This window comes from Ambystoma mexicanum, chromosome 12 (genome assembly GCF_040938575.1).
Source record: "Ambystoma mexicanum isolate Mex_15411 chromosome 12, UKY_AmexF1_1, whole genome shotgun sequence".
Taxonomy (NCBI): domain Eukaryota; kingdom Metazoa; phylum Chordata; class Amphibia; order Caudata; family Ambystomatidae; genus Ambystoma; species Ambystoma mexicanum.
Window position 1 is genome coordinate 361,159,681 of NC_090936.1, and position 26,380 is coordinate 361,186,060.

Genomic DNA, 26,380 nt, shown 5'->3' on the forward strand with positions numbered 1-26,380 from the left:
GGTCATTATCCCCGCCTGTCCCGCGGGAGACCAGGGTTCAATTCCCTGATGGGGAGGAAGGATAGCTCAGGGGCAACATGTTTGTCTTGGAAGCAATACAACGCTGTGCTGAACAGGTTTTAACCCTGATCCCGAGCTTAGAAACCACTTGTTGGTATTAAGCACATTATAAAAGAACAATTATAAACAAACTTTAATGTTTGAAACAAAATTACCATTTGCTTCAGTTAGCGTTCTTGTAAAAATTGTGGAATTCATTATATATGTGTTGATGCCTTTTATGTAGCAGACTTTATGAAGCCTCTTTAGAGCTGAGGCTACTTTACAGTGGATGCACCAAGGACATGGATGCATATATCTTTGTGGAAGGCCATGTCAGCTGCGACACAGAAAGCTTGCAACGGACATGGATGTCTACGTTCTTGGAAATTGAGTGGCACAAAAAAGCTCACTTTCCTTCTGGTGGCCAGGATGTTTTTGTTGTTTTTGAGCATAGAAGGAGAGTTTGTCAAATCTATAACTTTGGAAACTTTACAATCCTTTTTTTTAGGACTGAATTGTGTCTTTTTCTGTGTCAGATATAAATTGTGAGAGTTTCACGTGAATGTGGGTCGATAGCTGGTAATTCCCTGGGACTAATTAAATATAAATTAGCCTGCATACTGTGACGCAAAGTAGGATAGAAAAATGAATAGCAATTTGCAGAGTGCCAAAAAACGTGCAATTCAAAACACTGTTGAAATGGGATACTCATTATTGAGACCCTAATGCAGGGAGACATGGGGCATAAAGTCATCGGACAGAGTATTTTGCCAGGAATCATTTTAATCTGAAACAGAGTAAGAAATGCATTAATCATATGAGGGCCTGACAGCTATATTTGCTTTGTAGGTTCCTTGTGTTCTCTATTTGTGTGCTCCATCCATGACTCTTCTTTGCTTCATTTTGCGGGGAAATTAATTAAATGCTTGACTGTAAATACTAAGAAAATGAATCTCTTCTCATCTCTCAGTTAATGGCATATTAAAGGGAGGCTGTTCTAATATAAATTAAATTATTGATAATATCTTGTTAAGCTGTTTCTTTTCCGCGTCAACACATCAATAGCGGATGACTTCCAAAATGAGAAAAACCTAATCATAATAATAGCATTTTTTTTTTACCTCAACTGTTTATTATTTAAGGATCTAAGCATGCAGATCATCAGATATTTCCAGAAAGGCAATTATCTAAAAAAAGACAAATAAAAAAAAAAGAACTGTTAATGCGTTTCACACAATAAACCTTTTTCATGAATGCAATTAAGATTTAACCATCAGAACCTGACTAGAGGAATGTTATTCAGCAAGGCAGCACTCCCATCAGTGCATGCTGAAATACATGGTATAATTTAATGTCTTTTTGTTCTCACTGTTTCACTCACTATTGTTGGGAGGCAGATTAAAACGCTATCCACAGCTTCTGCCCCTACCCTGGCCCAATATCACAGAGGTGAGGAACACTACTCACTGAGGCAACCGTACCACCCTTATCCCAGGCAGGTACAGCAGGAGATGGACACAATCTCAGCTAAAGATGGCAAGAGTAATAAAATGAACATTGGGACAATACAGGTGCATGCATTAGACATGAAGCAAGCGTGCACTCAACATGAAGAATGCAAACATTAGGTAAAATATGCATTTATACATGAAGAATATTAACATTGCATCCATAAGACATGAAGAATACTAACACAAGCAATATATAAGTTAAGTGCAGCATGAACAACACACGAATATAGCTCACTAAAATAGAAACGCAACAGAAATGGCCAGCCATCTTTTCCAAAATGGAAGCCATAACATACCTCTAATTAAACGAAGGGCCTGAAGGCTTCACGAAAACTTAAAATTATGAAACCACAAAAATACAGATCTGTGCAGAGATCGGGCAGGTGCTCAGAAGCACAGTGAAGGTTACCGCAAATTAAGGGAAGGTCAGAATCTTGCAGTGAAAGCACAAGATAGCAATTCGCAGGACGCAAGGAGGATACTCCAAGATGTATTAAAGTATTATAAGCGCCTAACCAGCCTTTGCAAGCCAGGTGCAGGACAACTATAAGCCAAAAGACTCCATGAAGAAAAACTCAAGAGTGTCCCTAGTGGTAGGAAAAAACATAACAGTTGCATCAATGTTAGCTAAAATCCCAATAAATGAAGGGTGAACTAATTCCAAACATGGTCCCATAACATGTGACCCATAATTGGAGAACACTGTCTATTTGTTAGCATCGAACACAGACAGGACATCTGCCTTACTCCGTACACATGTCCCTAGACAAGAGACGCCACACAAGGCCAAATACAAAGATATCACACTGGCTCATGGCCCAGAAACAAGGGATGGTATCTTCTTTAATTAAACCCCTACTCCTGTCTGGCTCATGTCTTGACGACATGTCAGTTGTCTAAGGTTGGTTGGTACGAAACCAAGCAATGAAAACCCCCAATGTTATGCCGCCCATGAAGTAAGGTGCCAGCCAATTACATATTGCAGAGATGATGTCCTTTTTACCCTTATCAATTTAGAAATAGTCGCAGGAGGAGCCATCAGATAAGCGTTACCCAATTAGAAATGTAACCCCCATAGAATGAATATGTAATCACCACTATTACAGAACAATTTGTATCCCCCTCACAAGTTCACTCTTTTTCATAACCTTGTGCAATGAAGATTACCGAGCCTTACAGCTCAGGGAGTCTTGATTCTATTAAAGACATGGACGTAAGCATTATGCTTCAACTTGTTTATTCTTTACTCTTCAGCAGTTTCAAATCTTTAAACGTTTAACTTTTTTTGTGAACAATAACATCAGGGAACTACAAAACCCAATCAGTCCTTCCAATCTTCTAGTTCTTCCCACAGACTTCCTTCCTCCTGGATCCAGTATCTCACATCTTGTCTAGGTCCCTTCCTCTTATTTGATGTTCTGAGCCATATCCTTCAAACAACTATTAGAGGCGACTGAGATGGCTGCAAACGAAACTTGACTAATGCCCATGTGCTCAATGTGAGTCTTACTCCTCCAATGTCAACCGATCATCATTTGATTCAGACGATTCACCGACAGCTTCTCGTAAACCATTCTTCTGTTCCTCTCCTGCATGACAAGAAATACAGCACTACGGAGGGAATATACACTGAACTTCAAGTCTCATAGACATTACAATAAGGAACATGATAATTCAATTGTGCATATGCAGGGAGAGAATAATGCTTACCTCCATGTCTTTAATAGAATCAAGACTCCTTGAGCTGTAAACCTGGGTTATCTTCATTCTATGTTAAGATTTAAGGCAAGCGTTACCCTTGTTCAAAGCTATGAGCTACCGCAGCTGCCACTGACTTTGCTAGTTCGAAGTAGACCAATTTAAAGGAAAAATTGTTTGCCCAATCTGCCGCTTGCAGGATATCTTGTAACCTGGCTCCCGAAATTAATGCTTTGGAAGCCATAAACCCAGAATTTGGAAACATTTACCCCTGCTTGTGCCATGATCAAGCGTTCCCACTAGCTATGGTGGCCGATGCAACGGCCTCAAAGGGTTTCCTGCGTGCTATTAGCAGTTACATCTCTCCTACTGGCCTCACATTGATTGTCTTGACTTCATACTCCTTAATGCAGGAGGCCACGCAAAGCTGAGTCTGTCCGGGTAAGTAAGGGTCTGAGATCCTGGAAGAATTAGTATTAGTTCTTCTGGCCATGGTAAATGTCTTTCCCTCGGGACCGTACATCTTCCCATCTACCTCCAAAAGCTTGACGTCTGAGACTCTTCAGTAAAAGACCAGACATAGCAGCATTGCTAGTTTTCCTGACAGTTGAGTCACTAACAAATATGTTTTTCAGTGGCCAACTGTTGAGAAACCGTAGCACTACATTGACATCGGTAGATAAGCAAATTTCGGAAGTGGAGGAGTGTGAAATATCACTCCCTTGCTGAGCCTGACTACAGCTGGGTGATCACCTACCTTTCTCCCATCGACAATGACATGAGGACGCTGATCTATAAACTCCCAGCATCCTGAACGCTTTACCGTCAGCTGCCAGAGATGCTAGAAAATGAAGCATTTAAACTATAGGGGCCAAAATCGGATAAAGACTTTGGCCTCATCACGGGTTTGGTGGAGTGGTAAAAATTAGGTGGAAAGTTGGAAGATTCACCTCCAGCTTTGAGCTGGAGGAAAATCTGCGGACTCTCCGCCCATTTTCTGTGCATTGCGCCGCAGTGAATGCACTGAAAATGCCCTATAGAGTTGGGCAGTATGCCGGCAGATTTACAGCTGGGATACCGCCCAACGTGCGATGACCCCCTTTGTTTCTGACACCCGTCCTTACCACCCCATGGCTACACGAGTGCAATTTAAGTAACTCTGTCTAGTTCATCAGGCTTCCTATGGCTGCAGTGCCGAATTTCTGGAGGCTATATTTCCCCTGTATGTCCCAGCGTAGGCTCGCAGCTCGGCCAAGGCCTGCCTGATTTCTGTACCTCGCTTTAGGTTTTCTCGTATTGGCAGACGCTCCTTTTTAATTGTAGCTTCTCAGTTGTGGAATTCCATCCCTCAAACACTTAGGGCTATAAAAGAGCATCTTACGTTTCGCTGGCCATTGAAACGTATCTCTTTAAGTGGCAATATTTGTTTCCCCCCTCTTGCCTCAGACAGCACCATGATGCCTTCATTGGTGACAGTGCACTCTATAATTTAGTGTTATAGCTCCTGTAGGTGGAGGGCAGCTTGGCTCAAAATACCCAGCACGCTCAACCTCCTCCCGACACCCTTTAGGCCAATAGCAGGAGGGTTCACATCATTCTCAGAGGGTGATTCCTCCCTGTCTGGTCCGTCAGCAGGTCGTGGTCTTGAGGGAGACACAACAGGAAATTTGAGGAAAGCTCCATCAGAACTGGAAACCAAGCTTACAACTCCCAGGTGGGAGCTACTATCACTACTTTCGCTCCTTCCCTGGAATGGTGCGAGGAGTCCTTCGCTAACTCTGCTAACAATCTGGACCTTGTGCCCCCTAAATGATTTATGTACTATACTGCTGATATATTGTCAATTTTCAGGAGAATGCGGCAGTGCACTCTGTCTCTTGCAAATGCATTGATGGTGAAAGACCCAGATAACCGTTCTAGACAATTGATATGAAGATCTAGCCGATTTCCATCCTTTTTATAAGGTTCTGCATCTGGCTGCCCAACCTGCACTGCTGGCGTTCGATTCTATGACCAGTTCTGAAATGACTCATCTGTTCCATGCTTCCTTGTTCTGGAGCCACCATTCCAGTTCTTTCCTCCATTCCTGATCCAGGTGATGCTTCTGATGATATTTCAGACCCTGCTGCAGGTGTCTGATTTTCAATCTCTGGAGGGCCCTGTAATGCAACAGCCCTGGACATATGGCTTGAATGGAGGAGGCTACTAGACCCACAATATTCGTTATGTCCATAGTGCTAACACTGTTTTCTTGAGACACACTCTGATCTCCTTCTTGATATCTCTCACCTTCTTTCCTGGAAGTTCCAGGTTCGCCTTCCTTGTACCTACTTCGAAACCCAGGAAGTCCATCCTCTTGCTGTGCTTCATGGCCGGTTTTCCTGATTGATGGTAAAACCAAGAGAAACCAGTAGATCTCTCACCCAACTGATCTGTGCTATTAGAGTTTCTTTGTTCTCAGCTCGAACTAGGATATCTTCTAGATAGATTATAATTCTGATCTATTCAGGCTAGCCAGTCGTCCTTTGTAAGGATATCTCTGAGGAGGTGGATGCCTTCCATCTTGAAGAGTCTGTTAGTGTGATTATCCACCTGCTGAGCTCCTTTAGGTTTATTACAGGTCTCATATGCCCTTTCTGTGGACTATGAACATGTTGCTTAAAAATCTTGGGGTAAGCACTGTGTCTCTCTCGATGGCCCTCTTCGCACAGAGTTGTTGCAACTCGCTTTCTAGCTGGTACACCACTTCCAGCAAAGTCTGTAGATGAGGAGGATGGTATGCCTGAGAGGGTATCTCCATAATCGCTAATTGGAAGCCTGACGCTGTCTGCAATATTCAGGCATTGCTGAATAGCTTGCGCCACCTGTCTATAAATAATCTCATCCTCCTCCTAATGGAGGATAAGATACAAACAGGGTGTGTCACCTGGTTAAGTTCTCTGGAACCTGCCGTATCCTCTTTCTCTATGACCTCTGGTATTTCTTCTTCATGATGGGAAAAAGGAATCTTGTTGTCGTGATTCCCAGTATCGGGCCCTGTCGCCCTGAGATCTTCTATGTGAGACATGTCGACTGGCCGATCGACCTCTGTAATGACCAGTGCCAGCAAAAACTCTATTTGGGAAGATCTTCTTTATTGAGGGCTGGGCTTTCTCTAGGGCGGTGTATGTTCTGATGAATTTGCTCATTTCTTTGGTGAAGACTTCACCAAATAAGAGACCTTGAGCTGCTTCCCCTGTGTCATATGAAGCTAGGTCCCCTAGCTTGCTATCAATTTTGCTTAGTAAGCTTCTCTGCCTCTCAGAAGATAGGGCGCAGTTTGCATTCCCTAGTAGGCAGACTGCCCTCTGCGCCCAGATGCCCAGAATGTCTGGGTCGAATGGTTTGCCTGTATCCTTGGCTCTTTCAGCCAGATCCATAATTTTGGCTAATAGACCTGTCAAGTCTAAATGCTTCTCCTGACAGCTTTTCCAAGATCTGTCCATACCCTTATGCAGATCTTTTGAGGCTTTAGTGACAGATGTGATCATGCGGGGGTCTAGCTCTGGTGTCTCTGCTACTTTGCCCAATAACTCAGACTGGGGGCAGTTTGAGCACATGCAAATTCCTGTCTCTTTCTCCACAGGTTTTCTCAGTCTCTGTGGTGTGTAAAAAGGCCACTCAAGGTGATGGCTGCCAGTCTGTGACCTCAGGTGTCTCACAATATCCGGGTTGAACATGTCAGACACATCCGTAGACACTTCCTCTACATATTTCTCTTACTTGCTTTTCTCCTCCCTTGCAAGGGTTCCGCCTTTGCCGTCTGGCCAGGCTCATCTACTTGAGTTGGTATCTGCTAAATCATCAATGTCACCCATTTGATCGTCCCCTTGGAGGCCGGGGATTCAGGAGGCTTGGCACTGCTGACTTTAGAAGAAACGCATCTCACAGCTTCCCAAAAGCGTCAGCAGCCTCTGGGGGTTGTTTTATGCCCCTGTTACCATGACCCGGGGGAGTAGAAGAGAGCTTTTTCTTTCAGGGTCTGAGGACTCCTCTGTTTGTTCACTTCTCTCTGGGTGATTGTGGCAGACGTGCCGTGTACACTTTCACTCTGTGTTGCGGTGGTGCTACCTCCCCCAGCAGGGTTTCCAGAGTATTCCATCTCTCTTGTAGGGGTTTCACCTATGGATCACAGCCTCCATTAGTGAGTCTCCCAGCACTTTCTTAAAGCTCATCACTAGATCGCTCTCACTCTCCATATCTGTGCCTTCCTGGCTGTAAAGGAACTGCCTCACTTAGTTTTAATGAGGTGATGAGGTGATGAGAGCGTAGGCTGGTAAGTGCCTGTGTGTGCTCAGTCCTAAGCTCTTTCCGCTTCGATGGCGGTTACGCATTAATGAGCGTTATCTACGCGTGTAGTTGCCGTCACTTGCGGCTGAAGCGCCTTTGTCCACCTACAGATCCTGGAGCTTCCTTCCGTGGGAAACAGGACAAGCCGGCCACTGGAGTGCTCCTAGATAAGCACAGGGCCTGCTGGTGCTCTTGTTAAGTTGCTCTGTGCCGCAGTGTTGCTGGCCGCAAAAATGAAATATCCACATAGAATGATCACACAGCGCACAAGTAGCACAAAGCTGTCACATTCTTATGTACACTAAGTGATAATAGCATTATTTGCAACTCAACAGTGTTTATATTACTGTGCTACTGTTAAAAGATGCCAGCCCAAATACCGGCCCCACATCTGTACAGCGCTCCGTGCTTTAAACAATAAAAGAAAAAGAAAAATAATATAGGTTTAAATGCTCTGTATGCTAGATTATTAAATGTATCTGGATAAAGAACAGAAAAAGAAGAGGATCGGGACTAGACAGGATGTGAAATACTAGGTCAGAAGGAAGGAAGTTGGTGGGAAGAACTACAAGACATAAAGGACTGATTGGGATTTGTAGTTCCCTTATGGTATTTTTTGAGAAAATAAAATAAAAAATAAAAAAATGTTTAAAGATTTGAAACTGCTGAAGAGTAAAGAATAAAGAAGTTGAAGCATAATGCTCGCCTCCGGTCTTGACATAGAATTGTCTTTCTCAGGAACAAAGCAACCAGAGGGTAAATGCTAACCCATTTTAATTTCTTTAAATATTTTAGAAATTGACTTGTTTATAAAGCTTTTTTTGCAAGCATATTTTTAACTTTGGATATCGTTTCTTCAGGACACATTTCTAATGTGTCTGTTACCGAATGTGAATTATGTCATGTGTATTGCCTAATTGTGTCAATCTCTCAAACATAATAGTTGAAACTATTTTTTCATTGCATGTTACTGATATTATAAAATCTGTCATTACAGACTTAAAATAATGTACATATAATTCAACATTATAAATACATTTTTGCCCAAACTGCGCGGTTTACACAATGAACGAATCTAAAGCCTTTTCTCTATTTCTAGCTATTTTTCTCTCAGGATACTGTGTGGGATCCTTTGTCTTTTGCCATGCTATGTTGGTTTCTAGTACTTTTCGCCAGAGAGTTGCAGTATCTTGCCTCAAATATGTAAACAGTACTGTCTTTTCGTACTTGTGAGATAAGGTCACGTCAGCATTATGACATAGGCGTAACATGTAGGACACTGATCCAAGGAAGAGGAAAGATGATAACAGCCTCTGTGAACGTACAGAGCCTTTTTTCAATCTTGTGCATCCCTCACTTGTTATGTTTTATGTTATGTTATGTTCTGTTATGTTATGTTATGTTAAAGGTACTTATATAGCGCACCATCACCAACGGAATTGGTCCGCAGGCGCTCTGGCGGATCTGTAAACAGGAAGGGCGGGTAGGGTTAGTCGGGAGGAGGGGAGCAGGAGAGTGGGAGAAGTGATGTGCTGTTGGCAGCTTCACCTCGGTATACACCTAGTGCTGAGCTTTGGTGCTAGTATCGGATCGGGCGAGGCCTCGAGTGCTGTGGGTGATGTTTATGTGTTGTTGATGCGGTGTGGTAAAGTGTGTGCGGATTGCTGGGGGAGAGATGGTTGTGTGGCCTTGTGTGGTTTAAGTATGCAGAAGATTGAGGGTTGGGTTAGTGGGGTCTGTGTCCTGATTCTTGTATGAAATAAAATGTGCCCTAATAACAACGATGCATGCATGGGGGAAGTGTTTACAGGCATTTAAATGGGAATCCCATATCCACACAGGTATGTGCACTTAAAAGCATGAGAAAGGCAAACAATCCTTTTGGAACAAAAGGCAAAATGTGTTGGTTCTGCAAGCCAGCCAACCAACGTAGTGTTTTGTACACGCATTCCTGACACTAAGGTATCAAAGGAGGCTGGTCAGTGCACTGTTGGTGCTGTCACATGGCTCTCATGAAATGTGCATGCCTTTGTGAGAACTGTGACATCTGCATTTAGAGAAGCACGTCCTCGGCGAATTGCGAATCAGACCAACAATCTGTATTTTTGAGAAACAGTCTCGGCAATCCATGAAAATGTAATCCACACCAAACGGAACCAACACTGAAGACCCACTGGGAGACCTCAACACCAATCAGGTGCTTTGAAATAACAACTTCCTTGCAGGAGTACACGGATGAGTGGTGACTAAACCACCCATTTAGCTCCACACTATTATTAAACTAGATGATCCCAGTCATAAAGGAGAAACAGGCACAGCACGACAGGTGTACCTTCTTCACCTCTTTGGTACCACAGGCCAAAGGCGCGCTACTCCTTCCGGGGGGATGTGAGCTGAAACAGCTACAACATCATAGGATGGTTGTACCATAATAAAAGACTGTTCTATCAAGGTTTAATAAAAATAGGCTCTTTAATAGAAAAACAAGCAATGTAATCACCAAATTAAAAGTCCCCAAGACCACCCCCTATAAGAGAAACACAGAGAATTCAGACTGTTGACAAGAAAGAGCAATCTGAGTGTATCAGAACAGGTGGCTTTGATCTTACTATTGTCCTTTATGGCAGCTGCTTCAAATACCTTTTGTATCTTGTCTTTGTGGAGCCAAAACTGTTAAGCCATGATTCTAGGTGCTTTGCTACAATCAAACTTGTGGCTGGACGATCTAGTCATGCTGTCCCAATGGCAAGTCAGCATTGTGTCGGTTTAAGACACGGGCTCTTGTTAGATTGAGTCAGCATTGGAGACGGTCAAGTCGATGGCTTCCAATGGTTTGGTTCAGTGGTCGAGTCGGCTGTAAAAAATGCTTCTGACATTTCAAGTCAGCATTTGAGTCAGTTGCTTTCACAGAGATGAGCCAGCGATAGGGTTCAGACCATGCTGTTTGCTGCAATGGGTTGAGTCAGTGTCCTGGTGGCACGAATAGCATGTCAGAGTGCCAAAGTTGTACAGTGGATCCTGTAGTGGCTAGAATGAGGTCAAGCATGGACGAACCAGCTGGAAGATGTCTTGAGGTGGTAAAACAGGATTGTAGCTGGACTTTTAGGTTTTTAGGTTGTTGTACAGCTGAATTCATGGTCTCTGGAGAAAAGGTGAGTTCTCAGTTCTGCACCAGACAAGAAGCTAATAGTTGAACCTCAGATTAACACAGTAGGAAATAAATGTTTCTTCCACCTACGTTCTATCAGATGGATCCTGCCTTTCCTCACTGTTTCACACAGAACTCCCAACATTATCTCACATGTCATGTCAAGAATTGACAATGCCAACAGCATTTACTTTGTCATGCCTAAATACTGCACCATAGAACTACATGGGTGCAGAAAATGCTCTGCATTGTTTACAGAGCAATTCGTAGCCAGGGAGCAGAATTCCTGCAACAAAAAGTCTCCATCTACAGATCGGACGGGGCACTGAGGTCTAGCAATGGCATAATCCAAACTTTAGTTGAAAAAGAAATATGGTGGATCAGCTTTCTCCAACATCTTATCAAAACATTGGAACTCACTCCCCATGGGAATGCACAGACTAGAGGAACACCTGACCTTAAAAAAAGAAGTCAAAATATGGCTCTTTAACATAGCGAGCTAATTCGCCAACCCATTGGCCATTGATGAAGGGAGCCCACACACCATTGACCATGGACAAATGGGTTTGTTTACTCAACAAGCTACCTGCCCAACTGTGATATAGGACTATGCCATGAGGATTGCCCTCTTTCCCTCATTAACCACAGCTAAAACTCTCCATACACCTGCATGGACCATTATCAAGTGTGTACAGAGAAACACTACATCATAAGCTAAATATGTAGTCATAGTCAGAGAAGGTCCTTGTCATACATTAACCATTTTCCACTTGAAAGGTAACTTATATGTATGGGAATTTGTGTACATAAGCAAGATGGCTAATTATAATGTACTTATTAGTTCAACTGCAAGCATTTAATTAACATATGGACATTTCATGAAATATGAGATATGTTCAAGACTGCCTATTTGTGCATTAATTGCAATCGCAATACCTACCAAACGAGTAGTACATCAAATTTGAAGATTTGAAGACCACCAACTCACAAATAGCATGTGAGGTCCCAATCTAAATTCATCCTCTTCAGGGACATAGCATCCAATTTCCCAATCCAATGAATTTCTTTCTGATGGAGCAGGATGTTAACGTCACCTCCTCTTCTAGGTCTGTTCACTACCTCCAGGATGACAACTTACATCTGGGCAATCATATGCCAATGTTTTACAAAGTGGACAGTCACTGGAGAGTTCTCATTTTCTGTGTGTAATTTTGATTTATGTTCTGTCCGCCTTGTTTTGGCTTTTCACGTCGTCAATCGTAAATAGTAAATGCCAGGCACCACAACCCATATATCACATTCATTATGTCCCATGTTGCAGAATGATGGAGCAGGATTTTCTTTCCACTATAGGGGTGATTGATTGAATTTCCCTGAATAACACTTCCACAGTGTTGACAGTTTCTACATGGAACCATACCTACCTGTGTAGTCTGCATTTGTTCCTGAGTCACGTAGTCAGCTTTCACAAGATAACTTCTCAATGACTGACATTTTCTATATGTCAATGTGGGAAACGATGGGAATGATCGAGACAATGTGGGATCTAAGTTTAATATATCCCATTGCTGTTTGATTATCATTTTGATTTGTATACTTTGCGAGAGTATGTAGTAACATACACCAGTTCAGGAGCACTCCTGACAGGCTTCGGCTAGAATAGAGATCCTGAGGCTCAACTTTACTTACAATTCCTTCAATCACTTGTACATCAGAATTTCTTTCAAGAAATCGCTGTCTCAGTTCTGTAGATTTCTCCTGAGAATCAGCATCATTTGAGATAATTCTTCTGACCCTTTGAAATTGGCTCAGAGGACTGCTCTCAATCATTCTTTTTGGATGGAAAATAGTGGCCATTAACAAACTTTTTCTGTCAGTTAACTTAGAAAAAACATTGTATTTAAGACTCCTTCTTTAATGCAAACTTCCACGCAAAGAAAGTGAATGGATGTATAGCTAATTTTAGTTGTGAATTTGATTTGATGGTGTAAATTGTTCATAAATTCGAAAAATCCCTCCAGTTCCTCAACTGCAATTGTGTTAAAAAGATCTTTACATGGTTAAATGAATCCCTGTTTGGAGGATGGAATTGCTAGTATGACAGCCGCTTCAAAATCAAATCATGACAGAGTCAGAAATGGCCCTGCCATGATTTGTGCATGTGCCTGTTCTAAACAGGCGCAGGGGCAGACCCTGGCTTCTGGACATTATAAAGTGCATCCCATTTGTGAATTTGGGAGGCCCTTTAAATTACCCACAAATGCCCTCTTATTTGCACAAATGAGCAAAGGAGTGGGAAAGGGCATGTGAATGAGTGCATCTAGGCACTCATTCAGATGCCCTTTGTGAATTGGGCTGCCACATTTGTTTGTGTGGGCGAGAAGACCAATATGGACTCAAGCACTTGAACCCCCACCAACCCATGCCAACTAGATGGAAAACCACACACAGTCACAGGCTTTTCTGAAATGCAACTACCAACACTACAGCAAAATCCTTCTTGCACTCTCAAATTCCTTCTACTAAATAAGCCCACACCTTCTCTTATTTGCAGATCAGTCAGAGTGCCTGGAGGCCATGCAAATGGCAGCGGTGTTCGGTATAAATCCCATAACATTACATAACTTCCAGTCCAGAAAGCATCTGGCACCTACGAGGGGGCCTGCACTTCAGGTGATCAGGATCCTGGTTCCAGTGCACATGCAAGCCTTGGTTGAACAACTTTGTCACCCGCACTGTTTTTGGGGGAAGTTATGAGCAAAGCTTTCCTCTGCCTTCAAGCTCTCTTGCTTAACCTCCATAGCAGAGGACTTTTCAAAAGTCCTCATCTTCAACTAAGGACAGGATTTCCTGTCTTTATGAAGGCAAGATGCTACAGAGACTAGGTCCAATGCACGCCTGATGCCAGGGGTCCAATCCAAGGAGCTGTAATAAGTGTGTTTTTGCCTTCTGGCATCATATGCAGAATGTTTTGCCTATAGAAAGCCCTATCAGAAACCAAGATTGTAGAATCCCTCTTTCAGCCTACACCTCTCCCCTGGCTCCTCTAACTCTATCCCTTCCCACACCTGCTGACTTCAAAAGGACCCCAGTGATAGCACCTTGGTGTTGGAGTGGCTTTGTTATTTTAAGACTGCCTTAGAAGTGCTGACTCCCAGGGGACCTTGCGGGGAGTATTGCTGTGCCATGGAAGGAAGGTGTTGGCCTTCCTCAGGGGGATCAAAGAAGCAGCTTCCTGGGCATTGTCTCGCATGGCTGTTGTGGGGACATCCAGTCCACACAGCTAAAAGAGATTAGCCTTACCATGGCTGGTGCACTATTCACAAGCTGTATCATTGTGCGACTTTAGTAGCCAGCATGTCATAACCAGACATGGGGCCTCATTATAACTCAGGCGGTCCGGAAATAGCGGTGGCGGTAAACCCGCCGCCACCGTTGTTTCCGGACCGCCTGATCCCGACTCCTGCAGGTGGGAGGTGATGTTCCCGCCAGGTCTGACCTGGCGGGTTTAACACCGCCCGCCTGCAGGCGGAGGAGGAAAGACCGGCAGCATTACGAGATGCTGCCGGTGTTTCCATGATCCCCATTCCTATCGGACTCGATGGGAATGGGGATTAACACCATTCCGCCTCCGTGATTCCCAGAAAACCGGGGTTGTAATGCCCCGGTAATTCCGGGAATCACGGAGGCGGAATGGTAAGACGAGTCCGGCGGTAACCAGGCGGTTTTACCGCCGGACTCGTAATGAGGCCCATGGCCTTTTATTTACAATTTAATGTGCCACCTATCTGACTAGCGAACACTATTATTATTCTTTGATCAGAGGGATAAAAGATAAAATGGCAAGTCTGCCTGTTTGGGTTTTGTGTTCCTGCAGCTGTCAAGAATTCACATGTGGCCTTTGAACCTGTCCTGCTACAATGGCAGAGCAATTTCTGGATATGTCAGGAGACTGGTCACAGGAAAGGTACATGAGTGTATAAGGCTTTTGACATCATGAAATGGGATGCGTTTAGGAGCCCTCCCTTTCAGAAACAGAATTAACCGCATAATGTTCTTACAAACAATCTAAAAGGTCCTGGGTATTCTGCCCTAAACAAATGCCATTCTGTCACATTTACTCGAGATGAACAGTCTGTACACTCAAAGGGACGAACATTATGCCCCAGCCAGAAACTGCACAATATCAATGCAAGGAAATTGAAGACTGCATGAAACAATTTCATACCAAATGAATTTGCCTTCACAACCAAGCTCCCTGTTACTTGGCGAACAGACTTGCCCTCCATAGCTCCACTAGACCTCGCAGATCGGCCCAAGCCAACTGCCTTGTCATCCCACGGTTCAATCTCCAAAAATCAGGTGGAACCAGCTTCCCCATCTTGGCAGCCAAACTTTGGAACTCACTCCCTAATGAGCTGAGAGCAGAACCCTCCTTCCTGAAATTCAAACACCTTACCAAAGCCTGGCTGTCCTCCCAAGACATCTAACACTGGCTCACTGCCCTACTTGCACTTTGACAGACTCTTGTATATGCATTCTGCTTATCTTCTTACTGCTATTTCTCCTGATCGTAAATTTTGAAATTCTCCTGTAAAAACATTTATACTGCCATGTTATGCTTTCATCATGTTGTATCCAAGTTATGCGCCCGGTTGCCCCTAGGCCTGGTGCGCTATAGAAATAAAATAAATACAAATACAAAGAATAATTCCATGGTCATAGCACTGAATACACAGCCTACTACAGATTATGATAGCACACAAATGTTTTAGAATGGAACACATTCACAAAGCCAAGACCAAAACAAGAAATGTACATTGATTGTTGTGTTATGTTCTGCTTCAAAGTGCTGATCCTTGTCCATGGTGTATTGTGCTGCCACGCCTGGGAAAGCAGAGTTTACTCTGCTGGGAAGGAGAGCAAAAGCAAGATTGAAGTAGGAGGGGTGAAAAGCAGGGAAGACAGTTTCAGATGCAGGGAGCGAGTTGGGCAGAGGAAGATGCTTTGTAGTGTGCATGTCAGTCCACCATATATGGGCTATCTTCTAGAGAGATGCAGCACAGATAAGTATGTTTGTTTGTTTTAATATTTATAATGCGCATCGGACCGAGGGTATCAGGGCGCAAATGGCATTAAGAGGGTTGTTCAGCTTGGGTTACATTGCTGTGAAATGTCATACATTATACAAACATTATGGCGAGAAACAATATGAGACAATTATATACAATATGAGACAATTATATACCTTATATACATGGAGGGCAGGTGATGTAATCAAAAGTGCGATAGAGTGTCAGATGTTGTGTTCCTTGATCCAATGGATGAGGTTGGATCTAAAGCGTAGATAAGGTAGGTCTTCCCTTAAGGTTGGAGGGAGCGAGTTCCAGTATTGGGCAGCTTTGAATAGACGCATTGCATTTAGCTTTCAGCGCCATTTTGGAAGAATTATAGGTTAGAGGTTGAATAGTGCTGGGTGCATGAAGGGCTCCAGAACATGCACAGGCAATGCTGGCAGATAAATACGCCTCAAATGCCTACAGTGTCTATTTAGGGTAATGCAGGTAAGTCATTTTTAGGTTGCCACGCCTACTCCAGAAGGTTTGCAAGATTAGGGCATGTGAGAAGTTGAAAGTTGTTGGTAACAAAGGCAAGGGCGAGGGATATGCAGGATTAAAAAAGGAAAATGTGATTATCCCTAGCCATAAATGTAAAGATAAATACTGCTTGCATGTTTCTTGTTCTTCTCAGTTGACGTATGAGCTAATGCCATTATGAAGAGAGTGAAATGTTGGTGGTATTTGGAAAAGTGCCAGCGGGCCCCGGCTTACATGGTGCTTAAGAATCCAGTGGTATGGATATTTAATAGTGAAGTCTCAGAACACGTGCGCGATCAGACATCCGCAACAATACCTAAACAGATCCTTATCTACTAAGAATGAAAGGCAATCAGAACACCACATTCAGTCAAAGAAATTATAGTAAAACCAGTTGACAAAGGTGGCACTGTTGTGGTCATCGGCACACAGAAATACAGAAAGGAGGCATTCCGATGAACCTTTAACACATATTATTACTAAGAACTTAGTGCCGACCATGCCATTGAGTACAAAATAACTCTGGAACAAGTCATAAAGTCAATTCCCACCAGTATTGAGGAACACCTGCACCATCCAACAAGCGATCCAACTCTATATATATTCTCTATGCTCACGAAGATCTACAAACCAGAAAATCTGCGACCCCCAATATTCTCCAGAGTAATTATATTAATGGAAACTAAATGTAGATATATCGAATCCATTCTAAAATCTCTGGTGGTGACGTTATTGGGCAGTGCACATACAGAGGAAACATTTTAGAAGTGGAACTATAGCATTTGAGAATAAAGAGGGCAAAGTGAAAGAGAAACCCTCTCTGTAGGAGGCGATTAGGGAAACTACACGCGAAAGCTGCATTTCGGCCTCCTGTGGAGGGAGCCGAGTTCTGAATAACAAATGTTTAGACTTAAAACAGGGACACGCAACTGTTAGAGGCATGTTGTAGGTAAAGCTGTGCTGGGAAAGTAATCAATGGCCAGTAAGGTGGAACTTATCCACACAGGTGAGATATTGGGTAGGCACTTTTACAACAACATGAAGATGTGGTTAAGGCAGGCAGGACACTTGCCTTGCTTGTTAATAGGGAGAGAGGATCCAATGTATTCTTCTCGTAGAGGACGCTAAGGTCAGGTTAATATGGGATCCGGATGGGATTAATCAGGCATTCTCTTAATACTATGAGGAGCTCTATTCCCAAGAGGGGAGGGTTGATCGTAGCAAGGTGGTGGAGTTGTTAGGTGAAGTGGCAGTCCCAACATTGGTGTCAGAGGATATGGTGCTGCTGGCCCTTAGCTAAGCTAAATGGACGTGCAACTTCAGGGTGTGAGGGCTTGCTGGTGGAATTTCATCAGAAGTATATTAACCTGCTAGCACCGACCCACCTGGCGATTTACAATGAGGCATTCCAATACCTGCCAGGGGGTCTCAGGGATGTAGTGGTGGTACTAAATTGAAGTCTGGCTGGGATGCCAAGGCTTACGACTCACATAAGTCACTATCAATGACAATCAAATCCTGGGTAAGATCTTAGCATCCAGGTTGGCGCTGATTATGAGCAAAATGGTAGGTAAGGATCAGTCAGTATTTATCGTACTGCGGCAAACCATTTGCAGTTTTGTTCTGGTGACAGAGGGTACAAATCAGTCTGAGGGTCAATGGGTGATGGCTGGCCTAGACGTGCGCAAGGATTTCAATTGCATAGATTGATTATATAGCTTAAAGACGATTACATTATATTGTATAGGAGAGACTTTCTTGCATTGAGTCGCTCCGCCGCACAAAGAGCCACTAGCCAGAGCCAAATGCAATACAGAAATATCTCCCAGCTGGATGTTGGGTGCAGCACCTTGCTCTTGTCTATCAAGCATGTTCCATCAGAAAAAAAAACTTTGGGAAGTTTGATCTGCTTTCATAACTCGGCATCTGTGGGACTAAATCAGCACTATACCCAGTACTAACAGTGGCCGCCCCAAATACAGCTCCTTTAAATTGTATTGTAGTAGTCTTTTATATAGCACCTTTTCCCATTTGTATGGCCTCGAAGTGATTTGTGGTAGGAACACCCTTGGGGACCGAAGTCCAGGTATGGGAATGTTCTAAGAGGAGGCTTAAGAGGCATGTGTGCATTTGTCCAAGATTAGGACTTAGTAGAGCAGGCTAAGGTCCAGTAAGCAGCCCAAGACGGCAGAAACGTGGGCGGTTGCTGGGCATGGTCACGACAGAGCGCTAGTGCAGGAGACTCGATATGAACCCAGCTAGACCAAATTTGACATAGGTTGTCGCTGTATTCTAATGGCAGAGGTGTTGAGGCAAGTCTGGTGTTTCAGTGCAAAATGGTTATGTGACCAGCTAGACTGAATTTGTCATAGAAGTAGCTGCATTCAAGAGTGTGTGGATGGAAAGATGTGCCTGCAGCAGATATCCACCAAGTGGTGTGTTTATACATACCTTAAGCTCAGAAGGAGCTTATCTTTAATGTTGGTGCGTCACCCGATCCTCTGTGGGAAGAAAAAGCCAGCTACCTACGTTGCGCTTTCTAGGCAAAATGGGCCGGCTACTCCTGAGTCTACCAAGGGCAAAAGACTGGTTGTCCCAGAACATCATCTAGGTGAGACAGGCAGGCTACCTTGGAAACTGATTGCTAAATTCATACATTTCGGTTTGGTTGGGTTTTGGAGAAAAGCAATGCAGTGGAAGTTATCTAACAACGTGAATATTCTGGGGTGGTATACAGATATGAGGAAGTTAGTGGAACAGATGGGATCTTTGAATAAAAACAGAAATATAAAGATGACGATCAGCTTCACGGTATATGCACAATTTTTTAACAGAACCTGTAAAATGATTCTGATCTTTAGCCACCATTATGGCGTTCCGCTCTGTATTGATGATAAGGATTGTGATACTGATATATGTGTGTCCTATTTATTGTCCCCATCAGATGGAAATGGTTCAGAGACTGGGAAGATTATCACTGTTTATTATTTTGCTATTGAATCCTCCCCTTCCCGCAAGGGTTATCTTGCTGGGGCAGAGAAGGGGTGAGGGCGTTGTGGGATGGGAGTTTTCATAAGAAGACAAATTGAATTATAAATCGGTATCAGTTGTTACGCCTTACTGTCAACTCCATTCAAGATAAAGATTGAAATCTATAAAAGTACTGAAACCCATGTTCACAATGCCTTTATCTGTACGGCTTCACTTAGCTGGTGGCAGCGCTTTGGCTAAAGATAAATATAAAGCTGCTTGGGGTTCGATAAAGTGACAGTGCCCTTTTAGTTTAAATAAAAGTCATATTTGTATACAAACGTGATTGGGCATTAGTTTTATTTTGGAGCTTACTGTATGTTTGTTGTTTTGAATACTTCTGTGCTGGCTTGCACCCTCTTGAGGAATAGCATTCCCTAGGAATTCATGGCCTATTGTCCGCGATCTAAAGATCGCGGGCACAGAAGACAGTGAACTGAAAGGCGGGAAACTTCAAGGTCGAGCCCTGCCCCACGCCGTACACCAGTGCACGCTGGGGCTCACAGCAGCGCAGAGAGGAAGGAAAGCGTTCCTGTGTGTGTAGACATGTGTTATGTGACCGACCGGGTGGTAAAGGAATTTTCGGGGGTAAATAAAAGTCATATTTGTATACAAACGTGATTGGGCATTAGTTTTATTTTGGAGCTTACTGTATGTTTGTTGTTTTGAATACTTCTGTGCTGGCTTGCACCCTCTTGAGGAATAGCATTCCCTAGGAATTCATGGCCTATTGTCCGCGATCTAAAGATCGCCGGCACAGAAGACCGTGAACTGAAAGGCGGGAAACTTCAAGGTCGAGCCCTGCCCCACGCCGTACACCAGTGCACGCTGGGGCTCACAGCAGCGCAGAGAGGAAGGAAAGCGTTCCTGTGTGTGTAGACATGTGTTATGTGACCGACCGGGTGGTAAAGGAATTTTCGGGGGTGAAACTCCATGATTAAAAGTAAATCCTGCAAATGTGGGAGGGGATGGGCAGTGGGTGGGGATGGTGGTGGAGGGCCCAGGGCGAGTAAGACCCCCAAAACGGCCACTTTCCCACTCATTGAAGGCGCACCAAATCGGACCAATAAATTCAGCCTTTCTAGTATGGGGCCTTCAACGGGCAGTATATAGACATAGATCCACCCTAGGCCATGCTACCTTAAGGAGATGAGGGAGGTATACAATTCAGGTTGTGCCTGTTTCACTATTGTTACTGAGAGCACTACTGGCCTAGTAGCAGTATGTGGCTGAGTAAGAGTGTAAAAAGAACTACGCATTCCTGTACTCCTACAGGTAAGTTGTCATTTAGTCACAGACTCACCCTCCTGTAAACTGAAGTACTGACACACCCATGAACGGACTGGTGAGATGGGATGGCGTTGACTTCTGACCCACCTTTTCCATCTTAAATGAATCCCGAACCTTCACCCACTGTCCCCCTTGAGCAGGCAAAGTTGCAGTGGCCCCACTCTCAACCTCCTGAGCAAGCAAATGTGCAGTGGCTTCAGTCCCCTCCTCCTAAGATATCTGCTGGGGGACAATATCTTGCCCCTCCCCCTTCACCTCTAGGGCCACGACTCTCTCCTGCTGCTGCTGGGATACCTACACCTACCCACCAATGGCAAGCTCTAAATACAAGCCTCCGTTCGAGGAACTCCTGCAGTGACTCAGCGGCTAACACAAGCTCCACCAGATTGCTGTTAGCCACTGTCATCTCCACGACAATCACTGTCGTCTCCACCACAGCTACTGCCACTTCACCCTTAGCCACTGTCTCCCTCTCCTCACACTCTGTCCCCCGCTCCTGTCTATTGCTGACTACCTCCTCTGACACAGAGGTTGAGGAGTAATCCACCCTACACTCCCCCTGCAAGAAACAACATGTTGCTATGTGTGACTTTAGGGGTCAATATGCAATGAAAATACAGTGACAAAGACAAACAAAGGAATTCATGTAAGACTCACGCAAAGGTGAAGGATTGTTCCAAAACACAGACACTACGGCTAAGGAAGGTGACTGAGCACAGGAGGAGTTCTCAGGCACTTTTCCCCTCCCCCCTCTCCCATTCACTTGCGCGTTCTCAATGTCACTGGGCCTAGTAAGATCGCGGTTTTGTTCTCCCCTGTTCCCCTCCCTTGCCTTATCGCGCTCTGAAACACTTGTGTACGAGCGACATAGAAATAAAATATCAATCAATCACACAAAACAAGCAGAGAAAAGGAAAGGTGTGAGGAATTTTTTTTTGCATTTTCATTTTTTGGGTGATTGAAAGTGAAAAGGAAAACTAGGAAACATACAACAGGAACATTAATTGTTTTGAACTGTTTTGGGTTACAAAAACAAAGGGGAACAAGGAACAGGGAAACATACAACAAGGACCTTTCAGACTTTTTAAAGCAAATTTCCTAAACGAGGAAGTGTAAAAAATTGAAGTTAAGAGTGGGGAGCATACCATGCATGCACAAACAGACAAGGGATAATACTGTGATCAAGAAACCCTAAAAAAGCACAAACAACTAAATGTCTCCTTTACGATTCCTGTAAAACTCTACTAACCTCCAGGGGTGGATTGGGAACCAAAAGAGGACATGGAAATAATTTTCAAAGTGGCCCCATATTACACATTTTCAGCAAGCCCAAACTTGTACCTATGAGAAAATGTGGAAATGAAATAGGTTACCACATAAAAGAGGCCGAGCGTGCAGAGGCCCAACGGGAACTCTCCAGAGTTCCCTACAGGCCAGTCCACCCCTGGTAACCTCACCAAAAGCTCCCGAAAACTGCAACAAACCCACATATTGTGAGCCTGCCCTGCTCCTCCTTCCACGGCCAATCATACACACATTTAAGCAAGTAAGCAGGAAGTGAGCTAGGTCTCTTATGAGCCTCAAGCCTTTTCTAGATGGCCTCTGATTGGCTGTTCAGACCACTATAATAAAGCTTTAGCTTTCCGATTGGCTCAGGACTCGGACCCTGAATACATAGGCCCACATTTGATCCATAGGAAATGCTTCAGGATTACCAAAGGTCAGGCTGCACCCGCCCAGAAAAGCATGACTTTCCAGCTGGGCGCATTTTGAGATGTTTGTGCCCCTTACCCATTTCCCATTAAGGGCAGCCCTTAGCTGAAAACAGGTCTGCCACTCACAGTTTCAAGGAAAACCACTGACCAAATCCACAATGGAGAGCCCAGGAGGAGCACTGATGAACAGATGTCACGAGAGCTGTGGTCCAGACACACCTTCAGACCAGACTGCATGCCTTCTTTAACCACCCAACTGGGTACACATATGGGGGGTTGGAACACGCCAGGCACTCCCCCACCTCCAGATGCCAAAAATCTGCTGATACAATTGAAAATGCATTTTTAAAATAAAGGTTCAGTGTTAGCAATGCAACCCTTAATGCAATTGAAAATAGAGAACTGGGAGTGAAACGGATAAATAATTAGTTAATTTTAAAATCTGAGATGTTCTGACCAGGATTTGTCAGAGTGAGAACCAATCCCTGTGCAGTGAATTGCATCCCCAAGTTTACAAAATTCCGTTGCCAAGAGCAATGAAATAAATGTTTGTTCTATGAGCCATGAGGATTGGTTCTTCCACCCAAGACTCTGGCAATGTAAAGATACTCATGAAGGCCATCTTTATTCGTGATGAATGTGATGGCACCTGGCAATGTTCTATGTTTAAGTATTAAAATGTATGATATGTTCCAATTGTCCCTTCTGATGGTATGGCTTATTATATTGACCTTATCACAAATAAGGTTCATGGGGTACTGATAACCAATCTACAAGTCTGTGGGCCTCAAGTTTGGCGGTGTGAGGAAAAAGTGGAGGTAAGTCCGTTACTCCTAATTTTTTTTACAATTTTTGGCGGAATTACTAAGTGGTAATTCCGCTGATTTTTGGAAGTTAAGAGGAGGAGCTTCCTCCAGCTTCAGGCTGAAGGTAGATCCTCCACTTTTCCTCCAATAATCGGCAGAATTAGTACTCGGTATTTCCTCCGGAGGTAATTCCACCAGAAATTCCCTGTGGACTCCACAAAAGGAGGATTTACACCACCAAACCACCACTTATAATCTGGTGGATATTACTGCTGGAGGTAATACCGCCAGTGGTAATACCGCCGGACAAAGTGGTGATAAGCAATAATATCAGTCAGTGGTATCTCAGTGGTATGACTGCCGAGATACCACCAAACTCGAAATGAGTTCCATATATGTCCTTTATTTTGTAATTAGCATCCACAGTTAAGAAGAGTTTGGGCCTCATTAAGAGTTGGGCGCAAAGGGATACCGGGCACTGGTAAGGACACCGATGCCGGTAATCCCTTTGCGCCCTATTCCGAGTTCCCTTAGCGGGTCCCTTCCTTAACGCCTGGTTTTACCAGCCGTTAAGGACGGGACCCGTTAAGGGACTTTAGAGCTAATAACGGTACCGCAATTTGCAGTACCGTTATTAATTAGCGCCTTCCCATTGAGCCCTATGGGGGCTCAAATGGGAATGGGGAATGGCTTTTTCAATGGGAACTTACCGGTCCCACAAAATTCGGAATAGACCGGTAAGTCCCCATTGAATGAGGGCGGAATCGGTATCGGTTTTGGAGGTAGTCATGGCGCTAATAGCGCCATGATTATCTCCATACTCGGAATGAGGCCCTTTGTGTACTTCCATTGCTTAAAGCAGGAACTTGTTTACCCGGCAACCACTGTAAATGAAATATCTTGTGGCTGATTTTTTATGGACATTATGTGAAATAAACATGCTTTTAATTTGAATTTAGTTGAACACAGATCGAGTAAACACTTTTGAACCAGCCGCCATCATGACCCCTGGGCTTCATCTGGGTCTGTGCGGATTCTATGTTAAAATGATTTATTTGTGCAATATTAGCGCATGCAGCAGCCCCCTTGGTCCACACCCTTGGAGTGGATTTGAAGTTATGGTGCATGGTTTTAACTCATAATCAGCGGACCTCAGTTAGGTCCACAGATCTAGATCAGGATTTGACGATCAAGCATTTGCATTGGGCTCTTTACTGGGATTACTCGTTGATCTGGTGTCATTGATGTGCCTGTGTAAGGGACGAAGGACATGATATGGGTGGCAAAGTGTTGGGGCAACGGAGACTTTGGTCTATTTGATGTGCCAGGGTCATGACACAGCTCTGAGTAAAGTGCTCACTGGGTACGTCTGAAGGACTTGCCCATTTGCATCGTTTGGATGTTTGAAGGGCATGGTCGAAGGCAATCCTTTGGTCCACTATTTACTGGGCATGGCCACAAGACATGTGCAGTGGGCACAGTGGTTATCTTTAAGTTGCCTGGGGCATGGACAAAGGCAGTGCCCAATCGCAGTGTTCACTGGTCCTTGCTGCATGCCATTCCTACTGGGCACTTTTAGTCTCCTGTAGCTGCCCATGGAATTGCCAAGGGCCATCCCACAGGTAGATTGTCTACTGGGATTAGCCATAATCATGACCATTGGCACTGTGGGTCTGTTAGTGTATAGCATTAAAACCTAGACAATTTACTGAAATCAACTTTGTTAAGTACAGTTATGGTTAACCTTCTCTAATACAAATCTTAGAAATTCATTGAAAAAACGTTAGCAACAGGGACATACTGGTTGGAGTGCAAAACATAAAAACTGTCATGCACTTTTCATAACGCCACATATTTATACAGAAAAAATGTGTCCAGAGGATCTTAGTTTTTTAATAAAGTATCAAAAATTATGTTTTATTAAACTTGATACATCATTTGTAAAAATGAGTTAATCATGAATTAATCAGCACTTAAACTTTTGTTTACATTGCAGGAAAACAAACCATTAGGAACATACAATTTGTAAAACAGACAATGAATCATTCACCCATTCATCCACATTCAGCTCCATTCGTCCATAAACTAACTTATACAATTCTACCCAAATACACTAAATATGTGGTAGGACCTACTAATGGTCATAAGTACCAATCTCATTTTATAGAGTACATTCAATGTACAGGATCACTAAAATTCTAACATATGTGATCAACTAGTGGAGTGGATCGGATAGATATAGTCCGCGATCACATTCCCAATTTTTTGACCGGTTTCGACGTATAAAGGGGGCTTGGTAAACGTCTTCATCAGGAATAAACATATATATACACTACAAAACGAAAATGCACAAAAATGCATTAGTGCACTGGCCTTTCCAAACAAACATTAACACCAAAAAACTAGAAGTGCAAGTCTTCTTGTCTGTGACCCAGCAAGAACACAATTTAAGCACCAAAAAAGTATTAAAAGTATTAGAGAAGTACTGCCAGACACATGTTCTAGGCCAGTCCAACTTATTTCCCAATGCGAAAAGGTGACACCAGACAATTGTGCCCTGTGGTGGAGTGGAGAGAGCACTGAGAATGCACCGAAAGCAGATGTCGTGGAGTGGTTGGGGCCCCATAGAAAAACTCACCCAGGAGTGTGGCATATGGCATGCATGATGATAACAAAGGGAATATCATCTATAATTGGCCTTGCAGCAAAGGACCATGTATTAAATTAAATGCAAGAAAGCAGAAGGACACTGGTTAAAGCCAAAGAGCTTGTGGCCAAGAGGACAAAAAATCATCATTGCCTCAAGCCGCCATCATGTCGCAAGCAGATAATCATCTAGCCAATTTCCGCCAATATGCAGAATGTGCTCAGCAGGGCATTATTTTTTACTCTCAGAGGAGCTACTCTATTAAATGACGTACCCTTGCTCTGACTAGATTCATACTTGCCTTGCGATTAAACTTCCTTCCAGTGTTTGAAAACACAGGGCCATGGCTGGAATACCATGGGAATGCCAGACGTGTAGATTATGTATGAACCATGTCGAGACGCAAAGGCATATTCTTACCAACTGTGGTGCACTAGAAGGGGAATATGAGAAAGGTAACAGGAATTTTAGGTTAGTGTCATCGGGTCAATTTTGGGCTGTGATTGTGGCCGCAGAATGACTGGCGATCGCCTCGGCCGCTCACCATACTTGGCAACGGGCATTGGT

At 43.7% G+C, this 26,380-nt stretch overlaps 1 protein-coding gene across 2 annotated transcripts in view; it reads left to right on the plus strand.

Moving 5' to 3' along the window:
* Positions 1-26,380, plus strand: part of LMNTD1 (lamin tail domain containing 1) — a 2,112,860-nt gene that overhangs the window by 1,138,333 nt on the left and 948,147 nt on the right. The window lies entirely within an intron of this gene.